We start from the raw sequence: 24,300 nt of genomic DNA, 5'->3' as shown, positions 1-24,300 counted from the left end.
GAGTATTGCTGTCTCTCTCTTTACTGTGTTTCCATAGCAGCAAAGAAAAAAAAACACCTTAAACATGCAGTAACTATGGCAACAAGCACCACCCTGTGTCCATATAACCCCTAGTCACACTGGAGCAGTCCTCTTTCTTTGGTGGTCCACAAACTGCAAACTGATGGACGCCCAAACATGAATGACGAACAGACTTCAGGTCTCCCGAACTAGAAACCGACAACTGGAACGGAGGTCCGGATCCGACTTGTCCACGAGACTGTGTACATTCCGGACATCCTGACTGGAACCTCGATCAACGAAACTGCGAACATTCCGGACATCTTGGCTTGAACATCAACCTAGGAAAAACCAAGCAAATACATACGGTAGTATACAATTCAGACACAGGAAGACACATATCAACTGATTCATACGAATGAAATAAATCAAGCTATCAAAATGACAGATAAAACAATCGATATTCTAGGGAGGGAAAAAACGGGTGGGCAATACTCGCCTCCGTGTCCTTTATAAAATCATGACTTTATGTCATGGAATAGTAAAATCATGAAATTTTATTCCAGGACACGGAGGCTCCTATTGCAAGTTTAAAGCTGGGCCACCACAGACGAGAAAGCATGAGATGGTGGCCTGAAGTAAAATTCACGAAAGGTAGACGCTCTAGACCAATCCGCCAACCTCATAACATCCTCTAAACGGGCACCAGAAACCGTCATAGAGGTGGCAGAGGCACTGCGAACCGAATGAGCCATAAAAATGGAGGTATGAATACCCGCCAGGGATAAAACCCATTTGACCCAACGCGAAAGGGTAACGCTGGTCACCGGGTGAAAAGGTCTACGAAAGGAAATAAAGAGATGAGGAAACTCAGGAACACGCAACATACAGGTACGACGTTTGTATTCCTGCAGACAAATGCCAGGACAAAGTTGCGGAGACTCCGGAAAATACAGATAGGACACCGAGCGAATGTTTGTCTTCGTACGCCGGGAGATATTAAACGTCACACCCACAGGCGAGAAGGATCGTGCATCATGATCCAACGCCCGGACGTCAGAAACCCTCTTGCAGGAGATCAAGCACAAGAGGGTGACCAACTTAGCCGAGAGTTGCCTCAACGACAGGACGTCATTAGAGGGCCAATCCTGGAGGAAGGACAAAACGATGGAAACATCCCAAGTAGCGGAAAAACGCGGTCTCGGAGGACGAGACAGGCAAGAACCCCGCAACAATCTACAGACCAGGGGATGCTGGCCCGCCGGACGACCTTCAAACCCCGAGTGCCTAGACGAGATGGCAGACCTATAAAGATTAATAGTCCGATACGCCTTACCCTCATTAAACAAGGCAGACAAGAATGATAAAATAGCCGTTACAGGAGCTTCAGTGGGATCCAGGTTCCCTGAGAGGCACCAACGAGGCCAGGAATCCCAAGCTGAGCGATAAGCTCGTCTGGTTCCGGGTGCCCAAGCGCTTGCCAGCAAGAAACGAGCCGTTTCCGAAACTCCTGAGACCTCCCAGGGACCCCTGAGACTCTGCACGCGAGGAGGTGTAAAGTTCCGTCGATGAGTAGAGGATGAAACCGACCCGCCGGATCCCTGAGCAGGTGGGGAAAAACGGGGAGCAAGACTGGCTCGGCGATGAGAAGATCCAGAAGGTGGGGAAACCACGACTGCGACTTCCAAAGGGGCAAAATGAGAACCAATTCCGCTGACTGGCGGCGGATCTGGAGAAGAACCCTCGGGATTAGAGCAAATGGAGGGAATGCGTACAGGACTGGGGTCGACCACTCTTGGAGGAAAGCGTCCACCGCTTCCGCCTCCGGATCCGGACGCCAGCTGAAAAATCTGGGTAGCTGAGCGTTGAGGCGCGATGCAAACAGGTCGATGGAAAATGGACCCCATCGAGATGACACGGCATCGAAAACCCCGGAATCCAATTTCCAGTCGCTGGCATCCGAAAGATACCGCGAACTCCAGTCTGCTCTCACATTGTGGAGACCCGGAAGGTATTCCGCGACCACCATGATCCCCCTGGAGAAACATTGGTCCCAAAAATCCATGGCCAAATGAGTGAGCACTGACGAGCGCGTTCCACCCATAAAGTTGATGTACCGGACCGCCGACACGTTGTCCATGCGGAGTCTGACACAAACCTTGACCGTGTTGTTGACAAAGCTGCGGATCGCCAAAGATCCCGCCAGCAGCTCCAGGGAATTGATGTGGAGCCGGGATTCGCTCCGGGACCAAGGACCCCCGGTGGAGACGCCATTGCAATGTGCGCCCCACCCATGGAGACTGGCGTCCGACTCGATGATAAGGTCCGGCTGAGGCCCAAAAATGGCTCTGCCGTTCCACATTGAGAGGTTGTGGATCCACCAGCTCAGCTCGTGCCTGGTCTCTGTATCCAGCACGATTGTATCGGCATAAGATGCACCCTCCCGAAGGTGAGCAATCTTGAGGCGCTGAAGCGCCCTGTAATGGAGGGGCGCCGGAAAAATTGCCTGGATGGAGGAAGCCAGAAGCCCTATTATCCGGGCCAGATGTCTTAGGGATAGCTGAGGTAACGACAGAGCGTGCCTCAACTCCTTCCGAATACTCAGAACCTTTGACTGCGGCAGACTGAGAGATTGTGAGACCGAATCGATCTGGAAACCCAAAAATTCCATAGTGGTGGACGGAATCAAACAAGATTTCTCCTGATTGATGATGAACCCCAGACCGGAGATGAGGGAGGTGGCCAACCGCAGGTGCGACAGAAGGGAAACCGGACTGGACGCCATGAACAAAATGTCGTCCAGGTATACTATCAGACGCACTCCCCGACTGCGCAACCAGGCTACCACAGGGCACAGTAGCTTGGTGAAACACCAAGGGGCGGACGAGAGGCCAAAGGGAAGGCACGTAAAGCGCCACACTTGACCTCTCCAGGCAAAACGTAACAAATCCCTTGACGCGTCTTTCAAATCTAATTTCGCCATCCAATCTCCTGGAAGGAGCATGTCCCTCAAGAGATGAATCCCTTCCATTTTGAAATGGCGGTACCTGACGAAACTGTTCAGTGCCTTCAGATTGATGACGGGGCGCAGCTGACCCCCTTTTTTCTGCACCAGAAAGATGCTGCTCAAGACCCCCAAGGAGTCCCCGGGAGCCAACTCTATTGCCCCTTTGCCCCAAAGGGCCGAGAGCTCCGATTCCATGAGTGCGCGAGCGGACCCGGACGGCACGCGGGTACAAGGGGGAGAAATACCCACAGGGTTTGACACTAATTCGATCACGAATCCCCTGACCGTAGACAGAATCCACGGGTCGGAAGATACTTTTCTCCACGCATGGGAAAAGAACTGGAGTCTTCCCCCCACCGGACAATTGGACATAGGAGGAACCTTGAATAGATGACTCACCGTATGGTTTCCTGGAGCCAGTGTGTCCACGGAATCCTCTGCCGCGGTTGTAGCCGCCCCGGGTGGGAAAAAAGGAGGGTTGATGTTGCTGGTCCTGCAACGAGGGTCTGTGGACAAAGGAGCCTCTGCCCGAACCATGGGCATAGGAGGAGGAACGGCCGGGCAGACGGCCCCTGAAACTGCCGGCCCTGGCAGAAAAACGGTTTGGGAAAACCTTACGCATAGACGTTTGCGCCTTATCAAGGGCAGTAAAAGCCCCAACATATTTACCGAGCTCTTTAATAAAAGGCTCTCCAAAGAGGAGCCCTTGGGCATCCTTGCCCGCCTCAGAAATAGCCAAATTAGCCAGTTTCGGCTCAATTTTCATAAGAAGCGCTTTGCGCCGTTCTATAGCCAACGATGTGTTAGCGTTGCCCGTAAGGCAAACCGCTCTCTGAGCCCATCCAGTTAATTCTTCAGGGTCGACCTGATTACCAGCCGCCCTGGCCGCCTCGGCCATGTCCAGAATCTTGGCCAGTGGCCCCATGATGTCCAAAACTTTATCCTGGCATGCCCTAAGGGCAGAATCCAGGCCTTTGCGGGGATTAAACCCTGTTTTAGTCAAGAACTGGACCATCTTTGGGTCCACCACCGGCGTCTCACAAACTTTATGGGGCCTAGGGCATTCAGCCCGCAGTTTGGTACGTGCCTCCTTGGTGAGGGGTTTACGGGTCATTGACTCAATGTATTGGGCTACATGCGTGGCAGGAAGCCACTCAGAAGACCACGGGTGGTGTAAAGCATTGGGGTCAAACATAAGATCCCCCAAAGGATCCACAAGAGGATCCGCAGACCCAGACGGGGCATCCGGGTATGCCGCAGCAGGGGGTGGCGGCAAATCTACATCAATAGGGTCAACTACGACCCCAGTCAAATCCTCCTCTGAGCCATGCAGGGAGTAGTGCCGTGCCTCTTCATCAGACTCTCTATCAGAGTCAGAAACATGTTCGGGCTGTGACCGCGCCGACTTCCAACCTCGCGCACGTTCTGCCTGGCGCGGACAGGCTCTTTTACGCGACCTTAGCGCGTCGTCAGTGGATGGAACAATGCCATCGTTCTCTGTTGTTCTGGAGGCATGAGGGGGCTGAATGGCTAGGGCTTGGGTCACAGATTGTGAAATTGCTGTGGACATGGACCCCATGGCAGACATGATAGCGCTTGATAATGAGCGCTGAATGGCCAAGCTCTGGGCATCCACTATAGGAGGTTCCCTGGTAGGGACACTAGATCTCCTGGGTGAGGGAGAAACGTGGCCCCTGGACCAACTGAGGCAGAAGAACCGCTCCTGAACAGCGCGCCGCACGAAATCCCGCGAGACCTTGGCCGCAGTTAGCACCCGAGATCTCGCGAGAAGAGAGGAGGAGAACAAAGAAGAAGGAGAAGAAGCGCGCGAAATGGCGCCGCCTCCTCCCAAAAGCGCGGACGAGCAGCGCAGGCCTGGGGACAACGAGGGGTAAGAGGGTACTACCCCGCTATGATAGAAAGGAAGAAACGGTGAGCCTATTCCTCCCCAGCCGAAGCAGAGAAACGCCGCAAACGGCGGGGAGAGGAGAGGCAACCGAAAGGAAAAAGAATATATATATAGAAATCTATATGTAAACGAAAAAACGTACACTAGTAAGGAAAACCTTCAGGTTGATAAACAGTAGATATCACAATATTACAATAATGAGATAAAATGAGATAAAATGAGATAAAATTAGATAAAATGCCCTAAGGAGTGCCCAAATGGGAACACCTCAGGGCATAAGACAACTGCTACGGAAGTGTATACTTAACTGGAGCAGCAAAGAAAGAGGACTGCTCCAGTGTGACTAGGGGTTATATGGACACTGGGAGGGACAGGGTGGTGCTTGTTGCCATAGTTACTGCATGTTTAAGGTGTTTTTTTTTCTTTGCTGCTATGGAAACACAGTAAAGAGAGAGACAGCAATAGGAGCCTCCGTGTCCTGGAATAAAATCTAGGGTTATATAGTCCAAGTCACTTAAATCAGGTGGTGTTTGGACTGTAGTGTGATTACTTTCGTATGTGCACGCAAAGAACACTCCAAGATCCATACCCAGTAGTAGTTCTGCACTACAGCCCTCTGTCGTGGCTGTGGATTCAGGAGCGCTCCTGCCTCCCCCACTGCACTGAAGACCAATTTAGTCTCCAGAAATATGTGAAAACTGAATCGGAAACTTGTTTCAGTAGGTTCCTCATCAACATATTGTTCCTATAAAATGTTATAATGGTCACATATATTGTTTAATTTCACCATTAATAATATTGTAAAGCGCTGCGGCATAACTTTACACGATATAAATGCAAATTATAATAAAAAACGGCTCTGTCACCTTCTGTGGTTTTTACGTATTATGCAAAGACTCCAGCTGGTCACTGTTACACTTGTATTCCATGGAGGGCATGTGAAGGTAGGTTTTAGTTGGATTAAACTGTCCTTTGTATGCACTGCCATCTTCTTTCACAAGGTCCTCTTCATCTCCTGGAGCCAACGGAATCGCTCTACTCACAAGCATGCCCAAGGGGACCCTAGGTACCTCTGCCTTTTGTTAAGCAAAAATACTTAAGATGAAGTTGACCCTATTTTGTCTTAACATATGGGGGTGATATAGATGCTTCAAGTCAAAATGGAAAGAGCTCTCGTTCTTTCTATTCTACGCCTCCTATCCTCAACATGGAAATTGTAGTGTTTAATAATATAACAGATATAGATTGTAATATGCTTTCTGCTAAAGATTTGGTGAGTTTGAACTATTTTATTTTTGAACAGCTCCAGAGGGAAGGAGCAAACCGCCTTGAGGAGTCCCTGCATAAGAGACTATTGGAGACCGAAGGGCTGTTCTGTGAAGGAAGATCATCACAGCCTCATCCAAGCCCTAGGAGGATATGAAGCCTCTTAAGAGTAAAGAGCGGCTAACAATATCTGATAATAGGCCACGTGTGCAATTATTATGTATCTAATGTATAGGCTTTTTCACTTTTATGTTAAATTTGAAATTAAATATAGTTTGTCAAGTATTATTCTTTTACTGCAACTTTTAAAAACATTAAAACTATTAACAATTTAGAAATCCACAATAATTTGTCTGTGCGGTGAAATGTTTATCTGTACATAACGTTAACCTGTTAATTATTGTGGGACACTGGAGAGCAACCTCAAACTGGCACTTTACCAAACAATCCATGACGTTAGGACATCCTATGATCATTTATGGTGCACATCGGTCCTCCTGTCACTGGGCCTATGCAGAGTTTTGCTTACAACTGTGGTGACTTCGAAAAGATAACAATAAGTACAGTAAGAAGTTTCTCTTTACAGGGACACTGTTTGGGTGTAGTGCCCATGTCCCCTGAACCCTGCAATGCTAATTATTAAGTACCTTTCAAGGTTAATTCATACTCTATTGGCTGTGTAGCAAACGGCCACGGAGGCTAACTACATAAAATGACACGGGACATCCTCACGTTGAGCACAACCAGTGTCTTTAAAAACCCTATAGAAAAGCACTGAGTTAATGCTTTCCGATGCGGAAGCCCAAATGCGTGCGCTGGAGGGTGCAGATGTTGGCGAGGCCTTACCAGCAATCTGGTAACTGACAAAAATGGAGCAGATGGAACTATAGTGTTAGCAATACGGTTTGATATTCCCAGCACTAGTTTTCCTTTAAAACAAAGAGTCATAACCCCCATTCTCAATTTATAAAGTGTCCCAAAAAATTATAACGCCAAAAAGGTCCTTTAATCTGTGTTTTCTTTGTGTTTTCTACTCTAAAATCCACCATCTCATGTTGTCGTTTCATCCTCCCACGCTATAGAATTGCAGCGATGTCATAAAATGGGATGCAGCAAATGCGGTTATTATTTATACAAAAGTAACAAAAATAGCATGTCAAGGTGTGTGCAATATACTTTATTTCTTTAAAATTAATATGCAGTTTAGACTTTATACGTATAATGAGAAATTACAGTTAAAATTTGAAACTGGCTAAGAGAAGCCAGTGTGGTATCCAACATGGAGAAAGTTCATTCACCTGTAAAGAAAAGCTGTATGGCATCAGGAAGGCAGTCTCTATATAATATAATGATCTCTCTCTCTGGGTGGTCCACGCTTCATAATCACTAGAAGATGAAGGTTACGTCATGTCTGCAGCATGTGTTATGAATCAGCTAAGGCCTCGTTCACTTCACCGTTTCTCCTTTCCGTTCTCCGGCTCCGTTGAGGAGCAGAAGAACGGAAAGGACAGATTCTGCAGATAACTGAGACCTAACTGAGCGTAACGGAGCCTAAAGACCCCATAGACTATAATGGGGTCCGTTCGGTGTCTGCTCAGAATATGAGACGAAAATCTGAGCGAACACCGAACGGACCCCATTATAGTCTATGGGGTCTTTAGGCTCCGTTACGCTCAGTTAGGTCTCAGTTATCTGCAGAATCCGTCCTTTCCGTTCTTCTGCTCCTCAACGGAGCCGGAGAACGGAAAGGAGAAACGGTGATGTGAACGAGGCCTAAGTGGAAGTTTTCTGTAGAAGAAGGTAATCTCTTCTCTTCTCTTTAACTAACAAACTTATTTCTGGTTCAATGTTATGACAATTTTATGTGCCACTTTATGTTGAATAACGCAAGCAGAACGAGGCGAGATCTGTATTTAAACAATTATTACATATACTATACTCAAATATTGAGCGGACACAGAAAAAAACAGTAACAACTCACCGGCAGTTCAACAGGAACCTCGGCGCGGAAAACTGCCTCCCTGCCGTACATCAAGAGAAAGGGTGAAAATGTGGTTGTTGTTTGGACCTTCGAACTTGTGGAAAATAATGTTACATCTCAACACAAGTCCCAGTTATTTTGCTTGTCATTCACCAATTTAGTGAGAGCTCTATAAGGAACAAAATAAAAAGAAAGATAAACACATTTACAACGGTCTCACAAACAATGTGGAATGTATAGCTCTCAGCTTAAGGCCTCATGCACACGACAGTTTTTTTTCACGGTCAACAAAAACGGGGTCCGTAGGTCCGTGATCCGTGACCGTTTTTTCGTCCGTGGGTCTTCCTTGATTTTTGGAGGATCCACGGACATGAAAAAAAAGTCGTTTTGGTGTCCGCCTGGCCGTGCGGAGCCAAACGGATCCGTCCTGAATTACAATGCAAGTCAATGGGGACGGATCTGTTTGACGTTGACACAATATGGTGCAATTGCAAACGGATCCGTCCCCATTGACTTTCAATGTAAAGTCAGGAGTCCCTGCGTTCATATAATGCAGACGGTGGCTCCGTTCAGAACGGATCCGTCTGCATTATATTGTTAAAACATTTCTAAGTGTGAAAGTAGCCTCAGACGGATCCGTCCAGACTTTACATTGAAAGTCAATGGGGGACGGATCAGTTTGAAAATTGAGCCATATTGTGTCAACTTCAAACAGATCCGTCCCCATTGACTTACATTGTAAGTCTGGACGGATCCGCTTGCCTCCGCACGGCCAGGCGGACACCCGAACATTTTAACTTGAAGCGTCCCCATCACCATGGGAACGCCTCTATGTTAGAATATACTGTCGGATATGAGCTACATCGTGAAACTCAGATCCGACAGTATATTCTAACACAGAGGCGTTCCCATGGTGATGGGGACGCTTTAGGTTAGAATATACTGAAAAACTGTGTACATGACTGCCCCCTGCTGCCTGGCAGGTGCTGCAGGCAGCAGGGGGCAGACCCCCCCCCCTGTTTTTAACTCATTGGTGGCCAGTGCGGCCGCCCCCCCCTCCCCTGTAGTTAACTCATTGGTGGCCAGTGCGGCCGCCCCCTTCCCTCCCCTGTAGTTAACTCATTGGTGTCCAGTGGGCCCCCCTCCCTCCCCTGTAGTTAACTCATTGGTGTCCAGTGGGCCCCCCCTCCCTCCCCTGTAGTTAACTCATTGGTGTCCAGTTGACCCTCTCCCCTCCCTCCCCCTCCTAATTAAAATCTCCCCCCCTATCATTGGTGGCAGTGGAGATTACCGATCGGAGTCCCAGTGTAATTGCTGGGGCTCCGATCGGTAACCATGGCAACCGGGACGCTACTGCAGTCCCGGTTGCCATGGTTGCTTAGCAATTTGTAGAAGCATTATACTAACCTGCGAGCTGCGCTGTCTGTGTCCGGCCGGGAGCTCCTCCTACTGGTAAGTGACAGATCATTAAGCAATGCGCCGCACAGACCTGTAACTTACCAGTAGGAGGAGCTCCCGGCCGGTCACAGACATCGCAGCTCGCAGGTTAGTATAATGCTTCTACAAATTGCTAAGCAACCATGGCAACCGGGACTGCAGTAGCGTCCCGGTTGCCATGGTTACCGATCGGAGCCCCAGCGATTACACTGGGACTCCGATCGGTAATCTCCACTGCGACCAATGAAAGGGGGGGCAATTTTAATTAGGAGGGGGAGGGAGGGGGGCCCACTGGCCACCAACGAGTTATCTACAGCGGAGGGAGGGGGGGCCCACTGGACACCAATGAGTTAACTACAGGGGAGGGAGGGGGGCCCACTGGACACCAATGAGTTAACTACAGGGGAGGGAGGGGGGGCCCACTGGACACCAATGAGTTTACTACAGGGGAGGGAGGGGGGGCCCACTGGACACCAATGAGTTAACTACAGGGGAGGGAGGGGGGGGGGCGGCCGCACTGGCCACCAATGAGTTAAAAACGGGGGGGGGGGGGTCATGTACACAGTTTTTCAGTATATTCTAACCTGAAGCGTCCCCATCACCATGGGAACGCCTCTGTGTTAGAATATACTGTCGGATCTGAGTTTTCACGAAGTGAAAACTCACCTCTGAAAAAGCTTTTATGCAGACGGATCTTCGGATCCGTCTGTATGAAAGTAACCTACGGCCACGGATCACGGACACGGATGCCAATCTTGTGTGCATCCGTGTTCTTTCACGGACCCATTGACTTGAATGGGTCCGTGAACCGTTGTCCGTCAAAAAAATAGGACAGGTCATATTTTTTTGACGGACAGGAAACACGGATCACGGTCTCGGCTGCAAAACGGTGCATTTTCCGATTTTTCCACGGACCCATTGAAAGTCAATGGGTCAGCGAAAAAAAACGGAAAACGGCACAACGGCCACGGATGCAAACAATGGTCGTGTGCATGAGGCCTAATGTAGTTGTACTGGTTTCTGTAGCCTGTCCCTGCTCTCATAGAGTTCTTTCCTGGGCCAGCGTACAGCAAATGTTATACACAGCACAACATATACACGTTACATATGTAACACACGGCTGTTTGTGTTACACAATATTATCAAATGCTAGCCAACATAAAACATCAGAAAGATCACCCCCGGCGGTGCAGGCATATCCTCTGTATACAATCAGGGAGACAGAGTGGAGTCTGTTACTGGATTCATGGTTTCCCCCGTCTGATGTACTATGGTGACTATCATTTAATAACAATGTTTTCTGAAAATGTCCCTGCACTGCAGGGGGTCATCTATGGACCACTGTCCCAGAAAAAGATAAATGCACAAAGATAAAGATAACGACATTTAAAGACAATGCTACTTTATACGAGATTAATCCTGATTCCTGAATGCAATTTATGTCGCCTAAACACTGCTTATACACACAACCAATCTGCAAATGAAATAAAAATAAATAAATAAAAAATGTCATATATTATTTAAACGCTCTAATTCAAGAGGGCAAGGAATGGGCACCCCTCCCCCGATATGCTGCACAATCCCCCCCAATATACTGCACAAATCCCCCCAATATACTGCACAAATCCCCACCCCCAATATACTGCTCAAATCCTCCCCCAATATACTGCACAAATCCCCCCAATATACTGATTAAATCCCCCCCAATACACTGATTAAATCCCCCCCAATATACTGATCAAATCCCCCCCAATATACTGATTAAATCCCCCCCCCCCCAATATGCTGCACCCACACCCCCAGATGGCTGAGAGCAGGGAGAGACCGACCTGATCCTGATCGAAGCCAGCAATGCATCTAAAGCGCGCTGTGTACACACGTGCGCATTGTGAGGGTAAGGAGATTTGACAATCCGCACGTGCGCAGTGTGATGGTAAGGAGAAAAGACCGTCAGATCTCCCTACCACTGAGTGCGCACGCGCGTTGTCCGTGCCATGTAATTTTACTTTACCCATGCGCTTGCACTGAGGCGCACATCCCCGGAAGTCACGAGGGGTAAGGTATTTTGCCGAAGTAAGGATTTTGGGCAGAACACTGGCTGAGCTGCGTTCCAAGATTTGACTTAATTTTTGGAACGCAAAGTCGGAAATTGTATCTGATTGGTCAGTCCGGGTACGGCGCCGCCTCTTCTGCTCGCAGGCATTCTGGGAGATGTAGTTTGTAGATCTGCACAGGTCGGGTGGTTACTACACTGCGACTTCCCCCTTGAGTTCTGTGAATGTAGAATCTGCAGCTCCTTTCTGCTGTGTGGGGCCTCCGACCCCCTGACCTAGACCTAAATCTGCCCTATAACTGCCTCCCGTGCTGTTCTGCAGTTTCATTATAATTTATATATAATATAATAATTCATAGGACATAAATGTGGCTGCCTGCGGCTCCGTGGTGACATACTGTGGTTGTTTTATACACCAGTACTGGCTGCATGCTAGAACTCAGTGTATAATAGTCACTACTATATGGATATTTTTTGCAGGGACTCTTTGGCCATGTTCACACTTAAGAATAAAATCTGACAAATTTTCTAAACAAGAAATTTGGGCCTGACCCTCGTATTTCTGTGGATTGAACTGCTGCAGATCTTTGCAAGGATTCATTACCCCCGCTATCATACAATGGGACAAATCCTTGTGTTTTCTGCGGAAAATAAGTGGAAATTCTCTTTTGCAGAAACCCTGTTCAGGTGCATGTGCATCGGGCCCCGGGTGGGAGTAGTGTAGTGATGGTTGTGGCAATGATGGTGGGAGTTGTACTCACAGTGTCAGCCCTCACCATGGCGCTCCGTAGGCCGTGCATGGAAGGGGCACAACTTAGCCTTCTCCTCAGGACAGACCCTGGACCTTTGGGGGCTCCTGCCTGGTGGTGGCTGGAGTGCCCTTGGTGTTAGATAAGCAGCAAGGCAGGAGGGCTGGCGGATGGTGGAGGCAGTCTCTCTCTACTGAGTGGATGATGGAGGTTGTAGCACATACACATGCAGCCGGCACAGTTCTCAGGTATTTCACAGAGCAGGCTTTTCCCAAATGGGCAGGGAAGGTGATAATCCCCTCTAAGTCTCTCTATATACACTATGCAATCTTACCAGTTGACCACAGGCGTGAAGTAACTCTCAATACACCTTTCTGAAATGCCCAGTCTGCAGGGTGCAGAACTTCAACGGGTGGCCAATCTGTCTTAGAGGTGTGGCGGGCGCCAAAGTCCAAAACCATAAATGTGTGGTACCTTTTGCTGACTTAGTCCACGCACTCTCTTAAATGGTCCCCAACAGTCTGTAAATGTCTCTTCTGCCTTCTCTTAGAGGTCAGACCATAGCACAGTTGCCTTTTGGTAGCGGCACACACCGTCATGTCTTCCAGCCTGTCTAACAAAAGACTCTGTACACCAGAAGGCAGGACCATCACACCACCCACAACGGTAACCAAGGGGCACTGATGGCCAGTTCACAGTGTTCGCCAGCGAACACATGCGGGCTGCCATCTTTAGTAAGGTAGACTCACCTGTCCGGCAATGCACAGGTAAGCCCTTACCTGTGCCGGTCTGAAATCAAACGCAGTCACAGGGAACAGGCGGTTCCGAGAACAGCTGCCAGGGGCCTTCATCGGGCTGTTCTCTGAACTGCCTGCTCCCGGTGACTGTGTTTGATTTCAGAAAGGCTCCCAGCACAGGTAAGGACTTAACTGTGCATCGCCGGGCGGGTGAGTCTATCTTACTAAAGATGGCAGCCCGCATGTGTTTGCTGGCGAACACTGCGAACTGGCCATCACTGCCAAGGGGTGCCTAAAAGCCAGGGTTTGCCACAGAAAGGTATCTAGGCTTTCTGACACCCTAGGCCAGTGATGGAGAACCTTTTAAAGACCGAGTGCCCAAACTGCAACCCAAAACCCACTTATTTATCGCAGAGTGCCAACACGGCAATACTATAGTCCAGTATAGTATATCTTCCATGTACTTTATCATTTAGCTATAATAGCCTGCATACATTCAGTGCGCTGCCTGTGCTGTTCATAGTGCGCCCTGCTCTAATGAATAGCAGAAGTCTAAGGCATATTGGTACACCATAGACTTTTTCCAGGGTGCGGGTGCCCACAGAGAGGGCTTTGAGTGCCGCCTCTGGCACCCGTGCCATAGGTTCGCCACCACTGCCCTAGGAAAAGATACTGTGGCTTTTTGATCCCCCCCCCCTTCCCCTTGGCCTTGACTCACATGTTTCGGCTGCCTCCCTAGCTATGCGCCTGCTTTGCCAGTACTCCTTTTTTAGTATTCTCTCAGTATCATCCTCACTATAGGGAGGCTTTTTATACAAACCATGTGCAGCCACCCTTATAGCTTTGTACAACTTTGACCCAGGCTGGTGGACCTCAGGCTCAGTCTATACTGGGAGGCCAATCAGATAAGTTTTTTTTTGCCAACAATTGATTGTGAGTTTGGAGGACTGGGGCATGTGGGAAGAACAGGTACCTCTGTCTCAGCTTGTTCCATGATTGTTGTGTGTCTTGTCCTTCTCTGTCGGTCTGTACTCCTCCCATTTTCTTGTCTTTCTGTGGATGCCTCTCAGGCCTCCTGTATTTTCCCATACCCTTTTTGTGTCTGTCCACGTCATCTTCTGTCCTGAGTCTTCCTGCACATTTTCCTTTTACCAAGGCTCTGCTCTGTGGTGCAACCAAGTTCTCAGAGCATTGGCAGTAGCAAGGAAACAAGGTTTCGTGACGTCCCAGAGTAGGCTTGATGCTGGTGTGGGGGCATCACTGCTGTGATGCTGGTAGGAGAGGACAAGGGAACCCATAAATTGGAAGAGCACAGGTAGTAGGCACGTGTGTGTGTGTGTGACTTGTTAGGAGGGCCCTACTGTGAAAGTGATTACAGAGGCATTCCAAATCTACTGTGACCTGGCGCCCCGGCAGCGTGTGTGACAGTTTATTTTTAAGTTAGTTAGATATCAATTCTTGTCTTACTGTTCAGGGCCCCTTCACAGCAGCAGCAGATCAGGGCCCCTCGCTAATGTGATCTAATCTTACTGTCTCCTTCCGTGTCTGGGATTCAAACCCACAACCTTGAATGTATCAGTGGCAAAGCATTTACCCACTCAACCATAAAGGCTGCATTGCAACTGATTGAAAAAAAACAGAGACTTCTACTGTTATAGCTGGCTAAGTGTACATCTATACACATGACTGCTGCCCCAACATACCCAGCACTGCTATATCTCTATATGACAGCTGTCCCAGCACACTCAGCACAGTAGAAGTCTCATATTTCTTCAGTCAGCAGCAAGGCAGCTTTTATGGGCTTGTGGTTAAGTGCTGTGCCTCTGATACAGAAGGTTGTGGGTTCAAATCCCAGCAGAAAATTTTCTGAAATACAAGCACTGACTCCATATATGAACATACATCGCATCGCTGACATGGAGGAGAGTAGAGGTGTTTATTATTATTTTTTAATACCCGACTGTTACTGCCATGGGGGGAGCGGGAGGCACTTGATACTGGCACATGGGGGGAGGGGGGAGGGGGGAGGGGGGATGGCACCTGATACTGGCACAGGGGGGGGGGAGAGGGGTTGGCACCTGATACTGGCACATGGGTGGGTTTGGCACTATGATACTGGCACATGGGGGGAGAGGCACTTGATACTGCAACTTTTTTTTGGGGGGGGGAGATGGCACTATGATACTGGGACATGGGGGGGGAAGAGAGAGGCACTTGATACTGGCACATGGGGGGTGGGAAGGAGAGAGGCACTAGCTATTGGCACATTGGGGGGGGATGGCACTATGAAACTGGGACATATGGGGGGGAGGAGAGAGGCACTTGATACTGGCACTTTTTGTGTGTGGGGGGGTGGCACTATGATAATTAGACATGGGGGGGAGGAAGGCACTTGATACTGGCACCTAGTGGGGGGAGGAAGGGTTGGCACCTGATACTGGCACATGGGGGGGGCACCTGATACTGGCAACTGGGGGGGAGGGGGGGTTGGCACCTGATACTGGCACATGGGGGGGAAGAGAGAGGCACTTGATACTGGCACATTGGGGGGGTGGCACTATGATACTGGGGCATGTGGGGGGGAAGAGAGAGGCACTTGATACTACTGGCACATGATGGGGGGGCATCTATGGGGACACTTACTGGCACATTATTGGGGGGCATTATGGGGGACACTAGGCCGGCAGCCTATCAGAGGCCGGACACTGAGGGGCATCTACTGGGGCACTATATATGGGGCATTTTATACTGGTACATTATGAGGGGCACTAGCAGGAAGGGGGGAGAGGAGCACTATGGGGGAATTTACTGGGGGCACTATATAGGGGTATTTTATACTGGCACATTATGGGGGCACTATGGGGACATTAGCTCAACTGGAGGCATTACAAGGGGGTATTTTTGCCACATTATAAGGATAATTATTACTACTGGGGGGGGGCATTATAGTGGGTTTTATTACTTCCCCCATAGTATGACCCCCTAGTAGCAGCACCAGCCTCTCCCTGCTCTGCTATCCCTCTGCCCCTTCTCCAACTCCTTATTATGAAATCTTTCTCATTAGGATAAAGCACAACATCAGCTCCGCCGAGCCCCCGGCCAAAGTGTGGAAGTGGCGTCCGAGATCCCCAAGGGCCAAGTAACTGTAAGTTTTCATATGAAATATGTTTGTTATACACATATAGCCTACACTGTGCCCCACAATGTACAGTATACCGCTACACTGTGCCAAAGGAGTGGGGTTTACACAGGAGGAGGGAGGTGCGAAGCGCGCTGGAGGGGGCCTTACAAATATTTGCTGTGGGGTCCAGTCACTTCTAGTTACGCCCCTGGCGGCCGCTTTAAAGTTAAAGTTACTGCAGGATATGGATTACAGTTTAGAAATGTCAAATGTACACTCCTGTGAGAGGCGGGGAGGGAGATCTGTGGATGACACTGTTATGGAGGGGGAAATGGGGATGACACTGTCATGGGGTGGATCTGTGGATGACACATATAGCATAAGATACTATATACGGTATGTGGCATCCACAGATCCCCCCCATAGCAGTGTCATCCACAGATCCCCCCCATAGCAGTGTCATCCACAGATCCCCCTCTCTATAAAAGTGTCATCCACAGACAGCTGGACTTTTCTTCCCTGTTGCGGTTTTAGGTATTGGGTAAAGTATCGCAGCATTTCTAAGCGTACTTGTGTAAATGTATCGTTGTTATAGCTGCCCCCCTACTTTTGTCCTGGCCTCCAGTGTGCCCCCCCAAAATTTGAAAGCTAGAGACGCCACTGCGGCCGTGGCCCATATTGCAGCACGCAAAAATCGGGCTCTGACCGTGTGCTCACTGGATCACGGATGCAGACCCATTCACTTGAAATGCTCTGCAAATCGGGAGGTATGGTGCAGAACGGAGGCACAGAACCCCATGTAAGCACTATGGGTTTTCTGTCCATGCCTTTGCACCACAAATAAAAAAAAATAGAACTTCTTTTTTTGTGGTGAGGACTAGGGCTAAAACGATTACTCGAATTAATCCATTAAATCGACACCAGAAAATCCTCGATGCAAATTTTTTGCATCGATGATTCGTTTGTGCCATGTGACCACGTAGTGTGAGTGAAGAGCTTGCTATCACTCACGCTCCGTTGTCACCCGCCTGCCCGCACAGCGCTGCACTGGATCCTGACGTACACAAATCGTCAGAACATTTTAGTTCACTGGCGCTGCGGCTGGGCACTGATAGCTGGGAGGGGGAGTGGGGGAACTGATGGCACTGGAGGGAGCTGGTGGCATTGGGGGAGAAGCTGGTAGCATTGGAGGGGATGCTGTTGGCACTGGGGGGGGAAGCAACTGATGACATGGGGGAGCTGGTGGCATTGGAGGGGGAACTGGTGGCACTGCTGGAGGAACAAATTGCATTGGAGGGGGAACTGGTGGCACTGCTGGAGGAACAAATTGCATTGGAGGGGGAACTGATGGCATTGGAGGGGGAAATGGGGGGAGCAATTGATGGCACTGGGGGGTAAGCTAATAGAACTGGGGGAGGAACTAATGGCAAAAGGGAGTGGGAACTGATGGCACAAGGGAGGGGGGAGCTGATGGCACAAGGGAGGGGAGACTGATGGCAGGGGGCTGGTGAATTTTTGTAGAAAACATTCTTTTAATTAGTTTTCTCTTATTAGAGTAATCGATTAATCGTTGGATTAATTGGTAGAATACTTGCTTACTAAAATAATCAATAGCTGCAGCCCTAGTGAGGACGGATCACAGACCCAAGTTGAATGAGTCTGGATTCGTCACAGCAGCCACATGGTTAGTGCCCGTGCACTGGGGACCGCAAATTGCAGTCCCCAATACATGGAACGGCCGAGCAATGACCGTGTGCATGAGGCCTTAGGCTGTGGCTACACTGCAACTTTTTGTAGCGCAACTTATTGATTTTAACTATTGAACTACAGCTGCAATCTAAATGAATGCATTCAGTTGAATACAATCTTGTGGACTGCAGCTGTCATTTAATAGTTAAAGTCAATCATATGCGCTACAAAAGGTTGCAGTGTAGCTGACCCCCTATCTATGCCCCGGAGTCATGCCACTGATTATGACACTCAGACTCTCTAGCCGGTGACATCACAGATAGTGTTTCTAAGGAAACAAGAAGCGTTATCGTACCAGGATTCTAATGGTGACATCACAAAAAGTGTAACCATGCTAGGATTCTAATGATGACATCACAAAGGGTGGCTTAGCATCAGAGCGGCCATCTTGAATGTAATGGGCTCACACTTTATTAAAATACCCTTAATGGAGATAAAACTAGTAGATGGAGTATTACCTGGGGGATCATTTATTTTGAGATTTGTGCTAGTTTTCTGCCATACTAAAAGTGGCAGTTTTTGACACACCCAGATTTTATGCAAAAATGTGTGACTTTAAATATAACGCTTTTAAAAATAGGGAACTCGCCCCCTCAGGATCCAGCTCTGAGCTTACATAATATACCCTTAGGATACCCATAGAAAATAGGAGCTGAGTACGATTTATGCAATTTGATAATTAAGAGAAATAAAACACCGTTTTTTTCTTTAAAAAAAGAAATGCTATGTTTATTTATAAAAGGTTTTAGGTTTTAAGTGCATTGTTTTGCGGCTCTAGCTCCGTCTTCGGGATTGGCTGGATTCAGGTCCGCTAACTTATAGAGAGGAGGTCGGGGGTCGCACCTCTGGCAGATTTTCAGGGACAGAATATTGTCACCAGAGGTTCCTGATGTTATTTTGTAATCGGATCCTAGAAGAGAAAATACCCAAATAAAAAAAAACTGTTTACAAAAACACAAGGAGAAGACGGAGGGAAGCGGCCAAACTTTCCGGACCTGGTGGTGCTCTGCTCATCTTCACTGGAATTTCAGATGGTTTGGATGGTAAAAACCATCGGTAGATGGTAAGTGGGCCCCAAGGGGTAGATGGTAAATGGGCCCAAAGGGGTAGATGGTAAGTGGGCCCCTAGGATAAGATGGTAAGTGGGCCCCAAGCTGCAGATGGTAAATGGCCCCAAGCCGCAGATGGTAAATGGCCCCAGGCGGCAGATGGTAAGTGGGGCCAAGCAGCAGATGTTAAATGGTGGCCATGGGGCAGATGGTATAGCAAGGGCCTATCGGCAGATGTTAAAGCCGGCGGCAGATTATGCAAGATGGCCGCTTTCTCTTCCGGGTACTTAAGGCCCTGATGTTGGTGGTTTTCCCCGGAAGGTCCTCCATCTCCACATCCTCCGGATATTGGCGAGGGCCAACATCCATTTTGTCGTCCTCGTGATCGGACTCCATGTCAACGTCGTCGGGATACTGTCGAGGGCCGACATCCATCTTCTCTACAGCGTTCACCACAGGAATCGTCAACCTCCTCTTCTTCCCCATGGTGAGAGCCAGCTAGAGATACTGACACTGCTGTCAGGGCGTGGCCCCTATTTATGTGATTAGACCACACCCCCTGATTATTATGTCATAAGTAAGCGAGTCATGCCCATTATGACATCACAAGTAAAAAGGTCAAGCCAGAGGAGGGGGGGCAGGGGGACAAGCATCTATTGATGACATCACAAGAAGTGCCTTAGCATGAGAGCGGCCATATTGAATGTACTGGACTCACTTTTTTAATATCACATCATGTACATACATGTTCTTGCCTGAAATTTTCATCATGTTTCTTCATTCTCTTCACATATATTTTGGGATGAGGGGTAGGATATATGACCCCAGGAAAATCTGATCCCTATAGAAGCCAATCACAGCGCAGCTTTCAGTTCATACTTGGCTCTTTGAAAATTAAAGCTGCGCAGTGATTGGTCGCTGTGGGCAACAAAGACAGTTTTACTGTTAATCTGACCAGATGTTTGAGATGGTGGGAGTTATACATTGTGAGATGGTGGGAGTGATAAATTACGTACAAGATAATAGGAGAGATAAATTGTGTGTGAGACGAAGGGGGTGATAAATTGTTCATAAGATGTAAGATTTTCACAATAAAGCAACATTTTAAATATATTTCTGATACTTTACAGTGGATTATTGTGTAATATCCAGGACTATACATGAGGTGCAGTGTAATATCCAGGACTATACATGGGGTGCAGTGTAATATACAGGACTATACATGGGGTGCAGTGTAATATACAGGACTATACATGGGGTGCAGTGTAATATACAGGACTATACATGGGGTGCAGTGTAATATACAGGACTATACATGGGGTGCAGTGTAATATACAGGACTATACATGAGGTGCAGTGTAATATACAGGACTATACATGAGGTGCAATGTAATATACAGGACTATACATGGGGTGCAATGTAATATACAGGACTATACATGAGGGTAGTGTAATATACAGGACTATACATGGGGTGCAGTGTAATATACAGGACTATACATGGGTGCAGTGTAATATACAGGACTATACATGGGGTGCAGTGTAATATACAGGACTATACATGGGGTGCAGCGTAATATACAGGACTATACATGGGGGCAGTGTAATATACAGGACTATACATGGGTGGCAGTGTAATATACAGGCCTATACATGGGGTGCAGTGTAATATACAGGACTATACATGGGGTGCAGTATAATATACAGGACTATACATGGGGTGCAGTGTAATATACGACTATACATGGGGTGCAGTGTAATATACAGGACTATACATGGGGTGCAGTGTAATATACAGGACTATACATGGGGTGCAGTATAATATACAGGACTATACATGGGGATGCAGTGTAATATACAGGACTATACATGGGGTGCAGTGTAATATACAGGACTATACATGGGGTGCAGTGTAATATACAGGACTGTACATGGGGTGCAGTGTAATATACAGACTATACATAGGGTGCAGGTGTACTGACAGGACTATACATGGGGTGAGAGTGTAAATACAGGACTATACATTGGGTGCATGTAATATACAGGACTATACTGGGGTGGAGTGTAATATACAGGACTATACTTGGGTGCAGTGTAATATCAGACTATACTGAGGTGCAGTAGTAATATACAGGACTCTACATTGGGTGGATTGATCATGACGATACTGGGGTGCAGTGTAAATATACAGGACTATACATGGGTGGGTGCAATATACAGGACTATACATGGGGTCAGTGTAAATATACAGGACTATACATGATGTGCAGTGTAATATAAAGACTATACATGGTGAGTGTAATATACAGTACTTTACATGGGTGCATGTAATATACAGACTATACATGGTGTGGAGGGTATTATACAGGCATACATTGGGTGCAGGTATATAACAGGACATACATTGGTGCAGTGTATATACAGGACTATACATGGGGTGATTGTAATATACATGATTTTACTGGGGGCATGTAATATACAGGACTATACATTGGGGTGAATTGTATTATACAGATACATGGGTGCAGTTTAATATACAGACTATCATGGGGTGCAGTGTAATATACAGGGACTATACAGGGGTGCAGTAGTAATATACAGGACTATACATGGTCTGCAGTGTAATATACAGGACTATACAGGGGTGCAGTGTAAATATACAGGACTATACATGGGGTGCAGTGTAATATACAGACTATACATGGGGTGCAGTGGTAATATATACAGGACTATACATGGGGTGAAGTAGTAATATACAGGACTATACATGGGGTGCAGTATAATATCCAGGACTATACATGGGGTGCAGTGTAATATACAGGACTATACATGGGGTTGCAGTATAATATACAGTACTATACATGGGGTGCAGTGTAATATACAGGACGATACATGGGGTGCAGTGTAATATACAGGACTAGACATAGGGCTTGCGAGTGTAATATACAGGATCTATACATGGGGTGTAGTATATATACAGGACTATACATGAGGGTGCAGTATATTATACAGGGGGGGACCCCCCCCCCCCCCTAGTACATGGGGTGCAGTGATAATATACAGGACCTATACATGGGGTTCAGTGTACAATAATACAGGACTACTCATACATGGGGTGGCAGTGTAATTTAACAGGACTATGCACATGGGGTGCAGTGTAATATACAGGACTATACACATTGGTGCCAGTAGTAATATACACGGCTATACATGGGGTGCAGTAGTAATATACAGGACTATACATGGGGTGGCAGGTAATATACAGGACTATACAGGGGTGCAGTGTAATATACAGGACTATACATGGGGTGCAGTGTAATATACAGGACTATACATGGGGTGCAGTGTAATATACAGGACTATACATGGGGTGCAGTGATATACAGGACTATACATGGGGTGCAGTATATACAGGACTATACATGGGGTGCAGTGTAATATACAGGACTATACATGGGGTGCAGTGTAATATACAGGACTATACATGGGGTGCAGTGTAATATACAGGACTATACATGGGGTGCAGTGTAATATACAGGACTATACATGGGGTGCAGTATAATATACAGGACTATACATGGGGTGCAGTGTAATATACAGGACTATACATGGGGTGCAGGTATATACAGGACTATACATGGGGTGCAGTAATATACAGGACTATACATGGGTGCAGTGTAATATACAGACTATACATGGGGTGCAGTGTAATATACAGGACTATACATGGGGTGCAGTGTAATATACAGGACTATACATGGGGTGCAGTAATATACAGGACTATACATGGGGTGCAGTGTAATATACAGGACTTACATGGGGTGCAGTAATATACAGGACTATACACATGGGGTGCAGTGTAAATACAGGACTATACATGGGGTGCAGTGTAATATACAGGACTATACATGGGGTGCAGTGTAATATACAGGACTATACATGGGGTGCAGTGTAATATACAGGACTATACATGGGGTGCAGTGTAATATACAGGACTATACATGGGGTAGTTTAATATAACAGGGTTAACATGGGGTGCAGTGTAATATACAGGACTATACATGGGGTGCAGTATAATATACAGGACTATACATGGGGGCAGTGTAATATACAGGACTATACATGGGGTGCAGTGTAATATACAGGACTATACATGGGGTGCAGTGTAATATACAGGACTATACATGGGGTGCAGTGTAATATACAGGAATACATGGGGTGCAGTATAATAACAGGACTATACATGGGGTGCAGTGTAATATACAGGACTATACATGGGGTGCAGTGTAATATACAGGACTATACATGGGGTGCAGTGTAATATACAGGACTATACATGGGTGCAGTGTAATATACAGGACTATACATGGGGTGCAGTGTAATATACAGGACTATACATGGGGTGCAGTGTAATATACAGGACTATACATGGGGTGCAGTGTAATATACAGGACTATACATGGGGTGCAGTGTAATACAGGACTATACATGGGGTGCAGTAATATACAGGACTATACATGGGGTGCAGTGTAATATACAGGACTATACATGGGGTGCAGGTAATATACAGGACATACATGGGTGCAGTGTAATATACAGGACTATACATGGGGTGCAGTGTAATATACAGGACTATACATGGGGTGCAGTATAATATACAGGACTATACATGGGGTGCAGTAATATACAGGACTATACATGGGGTGCAGTGTAATATACAGGACTATACATGGGTGCAGTATAATATACAGGACTATACATGGGGTGCAGTGTAATATACAGGACTATACATGGGTGCAGTGTAATATACAGGACTATACATGGGTGCGTGTAATAACGGACTATACATGGGGTGCAGTGTAATATACAGGACTATACATGGGGTAGTGTAATATACAGGACTATACATGGGGTGCAGTGTAATATACAGGACTATACATGGGGTGCAGTATAATATACAGGACTATACATGGGGTGCAGTGTAATATACAGGACTATACATGGGGTGCAGTGTAATATACAGGACTATACATGGGGTGCAGTGTAATATACAGGACTATACATGGGTGCAGTGTAATATACAGGACTATACATGGGGTGCAGTGTAATATACAGGACTATACATGGGGTGCAGTATAATATACAGGACTATACATGGGGTGCAGTTAATATACAGGACTATACATGGGGTGCAGTAATATACAGGACTATACATGGGGTGCAGTGTAATATACAGGACTAT

The 24,300-nt window shown here is 47.4% G+C and overlaps 1 protein-coding gene across 1 annotated transcript in view; it reads right to left on the bottom strand.

Moving 5' to 3' along the window:
* Nucleotides 1-95: 95 nt before the first annotated feature.
* Nucleotides 96-24,300, bottom strand: part of LOC122937902 (E3 ubiquitin/ISG15 ligase TRIM25-like) — a 97,135-nt gene continuing 72,930 nt past the window's right edge. Inside the window, exons 2-3 of the transcript XR_006389944.1 lie at nucleotides 8,164-8,332; nucleotides 96-341 (exon numbers count right to left, since the gene is read on the bottom strand). The gene's annotated coding sequence lies outside the window, so the exon portion shown is untranslated. The remainder of the gene's footprint in view (nucleotides 342-8,163; nucleotides 8,333-24,300) is intronic.

The sequence above is a fragment of the Bufo gargarizans genome, chromosome 5, assembly GCF_014858855.1.
Source record: "Bufo gargarizans isolate SCDJY-AF-19 chromosome 5, ASM1485885v1, whole genome shotgun sequence".
Lineage (NCBI taxonomy): Eukaryota > Metazoa > Chordata > Amphibia > Anura > Bufonidae > Bufo > Bufo gargarizans.
The sequence above is the reverse complement of the archived record's forward strand: the minus strand, read 5'-3'. Positions and strand labels throughout refer to the sequence as shown.